The sequence below is a fragment of the Cucurbita pepo genome, chromosome LG02, assembly GCF_002806865.2.
Source record: "Cucurbita pepo subsp. pepo cultivar mu-cu-16 chromosome LG02, ASM280686v2, whole genome shotgun sequence".
In the NCBI taxonomy this organism is placed as follows: Eukaryota; Viridiplantae; Streptophyta; class Magnoliopsida; order Cucurbitales; family Cucurbitaceae; genus Cucurbita; species Cucurbita pepo.
The window spans coordinates 7,993,388-8,004,341 of NC_036639.1; the positions used below are offsets into that span (position 1 = coordinate 7,993,388).

At 36.3% G+C, this 10,954-nt stretch overlaps 1 non-coding gene across 1 annotated transcript; it reads right to left on the reverse strand.

Moving 5' to 3' along the window:
- Window positions 1-5,290: 5,290 nt before the first annotated feature.
- Window positions 5,291-5,362, reverse strand: TRNAD-GUC. The gene has a single exon. It is a non-coding gene; the product is annotated as a tRNA-Asp (tRNA).
- Between the last annotated feature and the right edge of the window lie 5,592 nt (window positions 5,363-10,954).

Sequence of the window (10,954 nt, forward strand, 5' to 3'; positions counted from 1 at the left end):
TTTCCAACGCAAGCCAAACATCACGTGCAGTAGAGAGACCAACGACAACAGCCATGGCTTCCTCAGTGAGAGAGGAGAGCAGGAGACAGAGAAGTCGTTGATCGGCTGCTCTCCATGCCAAATATTTGGGGTTGAGTGTTGAAGAGGTTTCTGGTTCAAAGCGAGGTGGTGGAACCATAGTTCCATCGACATAGCCCAGCATGTCTTGACTCTCAAGGAGAGGGAGAAGTTGGCTTTTCCAAAGAAGATAATTGGAGGAAGAAAGTTTGATGGTGATCATATGGATTAGAGTATTGAAAGGAAGAAGATGATAAGAAGATTCGGAAGCCATAGAGAAGAAAGGATCAGGTTGTTAAACCGAAAGGGCTCTGATACCATGTGAATGTTTGCTGAATCACCACACCTAAATGGGGGTGAGAGTTCTCTTATTTATAATCATTTTCAGGATACAGAAATATGGTAAATTACAAATAATATGGAAATAGTAATAAAAAAAAGTATAATAAATGAATGCAATATATTTGCTTTTAATAAGAGGGCAAATATGGTAACCCGTAATGTAAGGCAAATATCTAGATATTTGCCTTATAGTGAACGGTCAACTATCCTTAACACATGGAAACTTCGGGAATTCCAAGTAGGTCATTAAGGATATTTTCATTTTTTACTACTTAAGTCTTGGTTCATACCCTTAAACATGTTCTTGCATACATAAATTCCTTTATTAAAAATGACAACGCTCTATACTAACCTGAGGTCTAAGAATTTAAATACAACTATCTTATGCATGTGTCATGGTCTTTACTTGCGATGTCGTTATCAGTCGTACAGGGGTACCTTGCCTTTACCTGAAAAATAAAAGTAGCACACGACTTGAGTATTTTAAAAAATACTTAGTAAGTGACCCCACTATTGGGTCAAGGAAAGCAAACACATGCAACTCATGATTATGGACCTATCATTTAAAATCATCATAGAGGTGGCCTTTAGTCTAGACAAATTTGTTGTGTAGTATTTTTCTACACACGACCCACACGTGCGAGTGTGAGTCTACCAAGCGGTTCGCACACCCCCTGGACTCATCATAATCAAGCTAGCTGGTTGTAGCCGGACGTCCGAAGGTACAACAAACCCTCGAATATCATGCAAGGCATGATGATGATCATCATCATCGTAATGTACGCATCCATACTCATCATCATAAAAGAGGAAGTAACCCAATGTAAATGAACATAGAATATGCATGAGTTCTCTATACTTTTCATCTTAAATCATTCATGTGATACAACCCCACACATTCTTCACATGTTACTCTAGGTAACATGCATGCATAGGCTTCCATACATTCATCATTTATTAAATCATAGGGGTTGTATATCAGAAAACTTTTCATCATAATGCAACATTACATCTCATACATGCACATCATCGTAATATGAACTATTATCGTATTATGTCACATCATCATTATACATCTTATGTCATCATGTCATACTGTATCATCATTCCAGCGTACCATCATATCATCATAACTAAAGGAATTTAAAGGACAACTACAAGAATTACTAGATAAAGGCTTTATCCATCCCAATGTATCTTCATGGGGTGCACCAGTGTTGTTTGTTAAAAAGAATGATGGTTCAGTGTGCTTGTACATCGATTATATGGAGTTGAACAAGAGGACATTGAAGAACAAGTCCCCCCTTCCACGCATAGAAGATTTATTTGATCAGCTCAGGGAAGCAACAATGTTGACCTACGACAGNAAAAAAAAAAAAAAAAAAAAAAAAAAAAGGAAGATGTGTCGGAGACAACCTTCAGAACAAGATATGGCTATGAGTTCGTGGTTATATCATTTTGACTTACTAATGCCCCTGTTGTGTTCATAGAATCAATGAATCGAGTATTCAATGAATGTTTGGACACTTTTGTCATAGTTTTCATAGACGACATTCTGGTATACTTTAAGATGGACCAGGAACATCAATTGCATCTTCGAAAAGTCCTGACAATTCTAAGAGAGAATAAGTTGTATGCTAAATTCTTTAAATGTGAATTTTGGTTACGAAGGTCTAGTTTTTTAGACATATTGTGTCAAAGAATGGTGTCTCAGTAGACCCTACCAAGGTGGAAGCAGTCACTAAGTGGGCTGGCCCAACCACAGTCACTAAGGTACATAGTTTCTTGGGTTTGGCAGGCTACTATTGACGCTTCTACAGGACTTTTCCAAGATAGTTTCACCGCTTACACAACTGACCCGAAAGGGTGTGCTGTTTTTATGGACCAAGGGTTACGAGGCAAGTTTTCAGGATTTGACGAATAGGCTAGTGACTGCACACGTGCTCATGATGCCCTTAACGACACAAAAAATTATGTAATTTACAGTGATGCTTCCAAGAAGGGCGTAGTGTGTGTTGATGTAGCACGAGAAGGTCATTGCATACGTACCTCGACAATTTAAGAATTATGAATAGAACTATCTCATGCATGACTTGGAGAGAGATGTTAGTCATTGGATTAAAAATTTGGCAACACTACTTGTATGGGGAGAAACTCATATTTACATTGAGCACAAAAGTTTGAAGTATTTTTTCATCCAAAAGGAACTAGATATGAGACAATGAAGGTGGTAAGAGTTAGTGAAAGACTATGCCATCGACATCCAATACCACCCCGAGAAGGCCAACGTGGTCGTTGATGCCCTAAGTAGGAAAATAGCCCATTCGTCAGCTTTACTCACTAGAGAGCCCCGAGTACAGACATAACTCGAGCAAGTTGGGACACGGAGGCAATGGAAGGAATTAGAGCACAGCTAGCCAAACTGACAATCCAACCCACACTTTGACAACGGATCATCGATGCTCAAGTAGGAGATCCTAGGTTAGGTCAAACACTTAATGAGTTAGTGGTGGGAACCAGTTGATGGTTTCTCCAAATCATTTGATGGTGGATCACTGTGTCAAGGACGTTTATGTGTGCTGGTAGTGGAAGAATTGAAAAAATAGATCCTAGCCAAGGCGCATAATTCTCTTTCTCCATGCACCCAGGTGGTGCCAATATGTATCAAGATTTAAAACAACACTTTGGGGTGCATGCCAATATGTATCAAGATTTAAAACAACACTTTAGTGGTATAGTATGAAGAAAGATATAGCAGAGTTTGTAAGTAAATGCATGATATGCTAGTAGGTCAAACACCTAGACAGAGAATGGTGGGATTGTTGCAACCCCTCCATGTGTCGGAAGGGAAATGAGAGAATATAGCTATGGATTTCAGAGTAAGATTCTCAAGATGTTTAAGGGATACACAGTCATATGGGTAATTGTGGACAGACGGACCAAGTCAGTGCACTTCCTCCCAGGTAAAGCTACCTATACAATGGATAACTTGGCATAGTTATATATATATATATACATATATCTCGATTTTTTCTAAAAATCTCGAGAATTCAAGCGAGATGCTGATTTCGCGGATTCATCCACCCATGTACTCTACAAAACCTCGCCACTTCTTCCCTCAAACCATCCAAAAGCTTCTACACTTCGATCTGCAACGATATGCAACATCTACATATTGAAAATACATAATTTGAAGGTACAAGCAAACGATAAGGTGACGAAAATCCTCCCTATTTAAAGGTACAACAATGTAGTGATGCCTCTGATTTAGGCAAGAATATCATGGGCATTACAGGTATCTTGTCTTTTCAAATGCTATGTCTCATTGAACATAGTATTTTTTGTTTAATTATTATATAAAAGTTGTGTCATATCGTGTTTGAAATGCACGTTGTACTATTCAATTGCACGAGAGTTTTAAATTTTTTTAAATTATTGTGTACTTTCAAATATTCCACCTAAGTTAATGACAGTTTGTCACTTGAGTCTCTCGAAAAGCGAGTTACTTAACATTTGATTTCGTTTAATTTCTAATAAAATCAAAATCAATTTCAATGTTTTGAGGAATGAACCCTTCATTCCCAACTTACATTATTTACATAAAGAAAACAACATGCAAATTTTTTAAATCCTTAACAACAAACAAATAAATAAATATATAATTGAAGCAATTCAAAGAGTTATAAGATTGCCTAAAATGTAGTGAGGGAACAGAGCGGTTTGCAACAATGCAATAGTTGGGTGCCTACCTCGTGAAATTAGGGAATAAAGTCAAAGGTTTAGGAGCAAACAAACATATGAGTTCGATTCTTTCTTTTTCTTTTGATTCTCAATTTCGATGTCTGTCTTAGGTAAGAAGACCAACTTTCCAAAATTAATTCAAGCCAGTAAAGGAGTAAAGGACTAAGGTTGAGGACGAGAAAGGTAAAGAAGATATAAAATACCTAAAAATAATATCTCTAAAATCGTATCAAGACACTCAAAAACGGAAAATACCTATAAATACGTACTTTTTAAAACCCTAAAAAAATATCATCTCATAATGCTAAGCATATGGAAGGAGGATATAGTTCAAGACATGAAAACTAACTTGCTTCAAAGCATATAAGGCATGTTTATGCTTTTGGATGGAATAGTCTCCCATGTTCATCAAAAAGATGATGATGAAGAAACATAAATCAAATTAAGTTGTAAATTGAACTTGCGAACCGACCAATCAAAATTATAAGAGTTGGGTTTGATTGGATTAATTTTTTGAAACTAAATAGGTTGAAAAGAGAAAACGATGGATACAGTACCCATAGTAAACGAATTCTCTAATGTCTTCCCAGAAGATTTACCGAGAATTCCTCCTTCACGAACCATAGGCTTCTGGTGCGAATCGACTAGTGGGTCCATACTCGCACGTGTGAACTGTGTGTAAGGAAATTAAATACACATCGAATTGCCCATTTAAGATAGCCGTCGTATGAAAATAAACTTTTATAATAGGTCTCATTCACGAAATTGTATGTGTTTGCATTTAACTTCGATAGGAGAGTCATATTTAACCTCGAAATATAGACTCTTATGATAGGTCCAAACTTTTTATTCACATTTTTAAATAAATATTTTAATAGGAGATTACTATTTAAATAATCTATAATGAAAAGAAAAATGTGTGGATTTTTTATTTTTATGTGTATGAGGATTGAAATGGAAATTTACTCGAAATTAATGAATCAAGGTTTCTTCATTCATTAAAATTGAAAAGAAAAAACAAAACATTAGCAGTTTTCCGGGAATCGAACCGGAGTCGCTCGGGTGTCAGACCAAAAACCATTCCGCTATGTTGATAGTTCATTACAATTACATTTATTATTTTTATTTAAGGAAATAAAAATAAAAAAATCGCCGTTGCCGGGGATCGAACCCGGGTCACCCGCGTGACAGGCGGGAATACTTACCACTATACTACAACGACTCATTTAATTTACGATGACATATTAAAATAATTAAATATTTTTATCTCAAAACTGTTGGTGGGTATCGAACCCGGGCCGGGCCAGCCGACAATTTGAGAAAATTTATGTTGGAAGTAACGATGCATTTTTTGTTGCTGCATCCGGAAGCACAGTATACGAAATTAACGAGTTTTTGGTGTTTATGTGTGTAATTTGGTTGTTAAATTTGTGGTTAAAGATCATTAATCAGGATTGTTTTCTAAATGAGTGGACGTGGACTTTCATCCAACAGTAACTATTAAATTAAAAAAAAAAAAAAAACATATCAATATCATTTGGTTGCTTGGATCCCATAATCATTTATTTACGTGGTTGCAACTTAACAAAACAAAATAAAAAATAAAAATTTTGGAGAATCATTCCTTAAATTTCTTGGGTGCCTATTAACAGTCTTACCGAGTGAGTGAACACTCTTTGAGATTTGCAAAGGAGTTTTGAGTACGTGAGGGTTGGTTAGGGAAGAGAGATTTGGGGATAAGGGATGTGAAAGGTGATGGGAGAGAAGTTGGAGTAGGGTAGTAGGATTATTGATTATTTTAACACTTATTTCACACTTAAAACATGGACACAAAATTCAATTCTAAGATTTTATTTTAAAACTGAGATAGTAATTTCAACTTCTAATTTATTTATTAGGTCTTTACTACAATCTCACCCACATTATTGTATCACAATTTGTATTTTTCTCATTTTTATATAATTTGGGCTCGAGCTTTATCAAATCTCATGCATAAATAAGTCTATTTTTATATAAATACTTATACCCAAGTTTTTATTTTTGTTATCTATAATTTCTTTAAACTAATATCTTTGTTGTACCCTAAAAGTTTGAAATATTTTTTCATTTACAAGGAATTGAATATGAGACAATGAAGGTGGTTAGAGTTAGTGAAAGACTATGATATGAAATTCCAATACCACTTCGGGAAGGCCAACGTGATCGTTGATGCCCTAAGTAGGAAAACAGCCTATTCGTCGACTTTAATCACTAGAGAGCCCCGAGTACATACATAACTCGAGCAAGTTGGGACAACGGTGGCAGTGGAAGGAATTACAACACAACTAGCCAAACTGACAGTCCAACCCACACTTTAACAATGGATCATCGATGCTCAAGTAGGAGATCCCAGGTTAGATAAAACACTTAATGAGTTAGTGGCAGGATGGTTTCTCCAAATCATCTAATGGTGGATTACTATGCCAAGGACATTTATGGGTGCCCGCAATGAAAGAATTAAAAAATGAGATTCTAACCAAGGCGCATAAGTCTCCGTTCTCCATGCACCCTAGTGATATCAAGATGTATCAAGATCTGAAACAACACTTTTGGTGGCGTAGTATGAAAAAAGATATAGGAGAGTTTGTAAGTAAATACATGGAATGCTGGTAGGTCAAGCACCTAAACAAAACCCTTCAGTATGCTGGAATGGAAATGAGAGAAAATAGCTATGGATTTCATAGTAAGATTTCTTAGGATGTTTAAGGGATACATAGTCATATGGATAATTGTGGACAGATTGATCAAGTCAATGCACCTCCCGGGTAACGCTACCTATACAATGGATAATTGGTCACTGTTATACATGAAGGAAATTGTTAGGTTACATGATTCAAGGTCCATGCTTTATGTGAGCATTTTGGTGCAGTCTTCAAAAGGCGTTACGTATTCGCCTTGATTTCAGTACAATTTTTCTTGCATAGACAGACGGTCAAACAAAACATTTAAACTAGATCCTAGAAGATATGTTAGGTGTTGTGTGTTAGACATCGTAGGTAGTTGGGACTCGAAGTTGCACCTTATGAAATTTGCCTACCACAATAGTTTTTAGGCAACTATTGGCATGACACCATATGAGGCTTTATATAAAAAATGGTGCAGGTCCCCGTTATGTTAAGGCAAAGTAAGGGAACGAGAATTGATGGGTCTTGAATTAGTCCAAGTTACCAATGAAGCGATACAAAAGATCAGGACGAGAATGTGCACTACTTAGAGTAGACAGAAGAGCTATACGGATGTAAGTCATAGGAGCTTGGAATTTGAGGTGGGCAACATGGTGTTTTTGAAGGTGGCTCCGATGAAGGGTGTTTTAAAGTTTTGCGTAAGGGAAAGTTGAGCCCACGTTTCATCGGACCTTTCAAGATCTTAGATCGGATCGGACCCGTAGCGTACAAAATAGCCTTACCATTGTCTCTCTCAACAGTGCACAACGTGTTTCATGTGTTCTTATTTCGCAAGTATTTGACCAATTCAACGCATGTGATAGACTATGAGTCCTTGGAGGTGGCTGAAGACTTGGTTATGAAGAAAGGCCAGTGAGGATCTTGGCTCGTGAGATAAAAACTTTACGCATTAGGAACATCGCTTTTGTCAAAGCGTTGTGGAGAAACCAACAAATAGAGGAAGCTAAGTGGGAACGGGAGGATGACATAATTTGAAGGTACAAGAAAATGGTAAGGCGACAAAAATCCTTCCTATTTGTGAGCGTATCGAGACGGAAAACACGATGAGGGCTTGTAGTATTGTTGTGTGAGTGAACAGTAGACAAGTGGTAACCATAATCGAGTGTGTCTGATAAGAAAGGGAGAAGGCTTCGTGACACTTCTAGACTATCGAGTTGAGGCGACGAAGTCCACGAGTCGAGGATTGACCTGGAAGTTGATTCAGACGACCCCATACTCATCAAACCTAGCCACCCACTAATGCCTTCGGCCCAAAAGGGGAAATCAACCCAGCTGGAACGCAACCCATGTCTCTAATAAACCCGACCCAAAGTCTGTGCTTCGACCCGAGCAATGACTTGCGCTCCATAGCCCCGGACGTGCCCAGCCGCGACTCGTCCGTTGGTGCACTCCTTGGCTTGACTCTGGTGGCTTGGAAAGAGCTTATACCACTCCATATACAATTTTATATCGTTCTTATGTTTTCCACATATTTAAGAGTAATTACTATGTTTAGCTAAACTAGGTTAATAACATGTCCTAAGAATGTAATATGGGTATGTATATGCTGATTTAAACTGCAAAGGACAGCCTTTGAGCAAATATAAAATAGTTAGGAACTCTAGCCGAAACCAAACAAGTAAGTGACCCTACTGTTGGAGTTGGAAGAATTATATGATGTATGATGACGCATGTCCCGTGACCCCTGCATGCGTCATAATGTTATGCTATGTTTATGTGTGCTATGTAATGACGTATGATGTCGTGTTATATATCTATGTGTGATATCTATTCTGCCGTGAAATAAAACACTATGTATGTCATGCTACATTTTGCCATGTAAAGCCATGTGACGGATTATGTGATGATATAAGATGAAAACCATGATGATTACTATATATACATGACACATATATGTACTATGTCATGGATAGAAGGAAGAAGGAAATGATTTTGATGTTATGCTATGATATTAAACCATGGGGATCTCATGCATTTATGTATGTCATGTGCATCAGGATACTTCCCTGTTATGTTAGTACGGATGCGTACCTTCGATATTTATGTTTGTCAAGATATCATGCATGTCTTTCCCTTTTGTGGCATCCAGCAATGCATTAGTGCATTGAGCCCCACCAATTTAGCCCTAGGAGGTACGTATACGAGCTCACTTGGTGGGTCCATGTGCACATGTGTGGGCTGTGTTGGGAAAGTACTACACATCCAACCCTGCCCGAAACTGGAAATAGCTCAAGGTCATGATATGTTGTTTTAAAAGATAGGTTCTATCATGTATGTGTGTGTGTTTGCATCCCTAACCCTAATGATGAGGTTACTTACGGAGTATTTTTTCACGTGCTACCCTTATTTTTTTAAGCAAAGGTAAAGTGCCCCTACACGGATGATGATGGATGCTGGAATGACCATGAAAACTAAGATAGAACAGTAATATACATTGTTTTCAATTAGTAGTTTTATAGGTGCCTTTTTATTTTCGTACTCAAGCATTTGGTTGAGGTTTTATTTTGACAATGCTATTTCTATTTCTTGTTTTAAATTAAACGTATAAATCCATGACTTCGTTTGAAATGTTTTATTTAAATTTGCGCATATATTATTAAAGGCATGCATGTAGTAACGACTCTAATTTAGCCAATAATAATAATAATAATAATAATAATGGGCACCACAGGTGTCTTGTCTTTTCAAATGCTATGTCTCATCGAACCTAACATTTTTTTTTAATTATTATATAAAAGTTGTGCCATATCGTGTTTGAAATGCATGTTGTATTGTTCAATTTAATTTAAAGGTGACGCGAGAGTTTTAAATTTTTATAAAGTATTGTGTATTTTTAAATATTCCACGTCAGTTTGTGGTACAAGTCTTTGGAAAAGCGAGTTGCTAATATTTGATTTTGTTTAATTTTCAATAAAATCAAAGTCAATTTCATCGGTTACTAAATGAACCATTCATTCCCAAATCAATAGCGGGAAAGAGCGGGAAAGAAAATAACATACAAATTTTCTAGATTCTTTTACATATATATACCGGGAAAGAGCGGTTTGCAATAAATCAATAGTTAGGTAACTACCTCGTGAAATTAGATAAGGAAATAGAGTCAAAAGTTCAAGAGTAAACAAACATGTGAACTGCATTCTTTCTTTTTCAATTGGTTTTGACTTGGGATGTGTGTCTTAGGTAAGAAACTAGCTTTTCTTATCCAGAAAAAGAGACTAATTCAAGCTGGCAAAGGACTAAGGTAGGAGACGAAAAAGGTAAAGAAGATAGAAAAGACCTAAAAATAGTGTCACTAAAACCGTTTCAAGACCCTCAAAAACTGAAATATACTCATAAATACTTACTTTTTGAAACCCTAAAAAAGTATAAACTTTAAAGTCAAATCTCACAATGCCAAGCATATGGAAGAATATAGTTTAAGTTCGGTACTCATACTATTAGGAGTTCTTCCTTCACGAGTCTAGGCTTCGAGTGTGAACCGACTTGTGGGTCCATACTCGCACATGTGGACCGTGTGTAAGAAAATTAAATATACATCCAATTGCCCATTTTAGGATAGTTGTCGTAGGAAAATAGAGTCTTATGATAGGTACAATTCACGAAATTGCATGTGTTTGCATTTAACCCTGAAATAAACTAGTCCAAAACTTTATATTACATTTTTAAATAAATATTTTAACAGGAGACATCATGAAAAGAGAAATGCGTGGATTAATGAATGAAAGTAAAAAATTGATGCAAGGTTTATTCACATTTATTAATCATTTTTTGAAATATGGTTAATGTTGATGTGGTTAATAATACACTTTTACCTCAACCACCATGTTGTTAACATTGTTTAAATTGACATATTTATCCTTTAAAAACAGAATCAAATTTTATATTTATTAAACAACATATACTATATTTTACATTAACATTTCTTCATTAAAATTGAAAAGAAAAAAAATATATATTCGAAGGTTTCCGGGATTCGAACCGGAGTCGTTCGGGTGTCAGACCAAAAAGCATGCCGCTATTCTACAGTAGCTTTGCAGGCAACTCACTACAATTACATTTAATTACTTTTATTTGCAAAAACAAAAAATAAT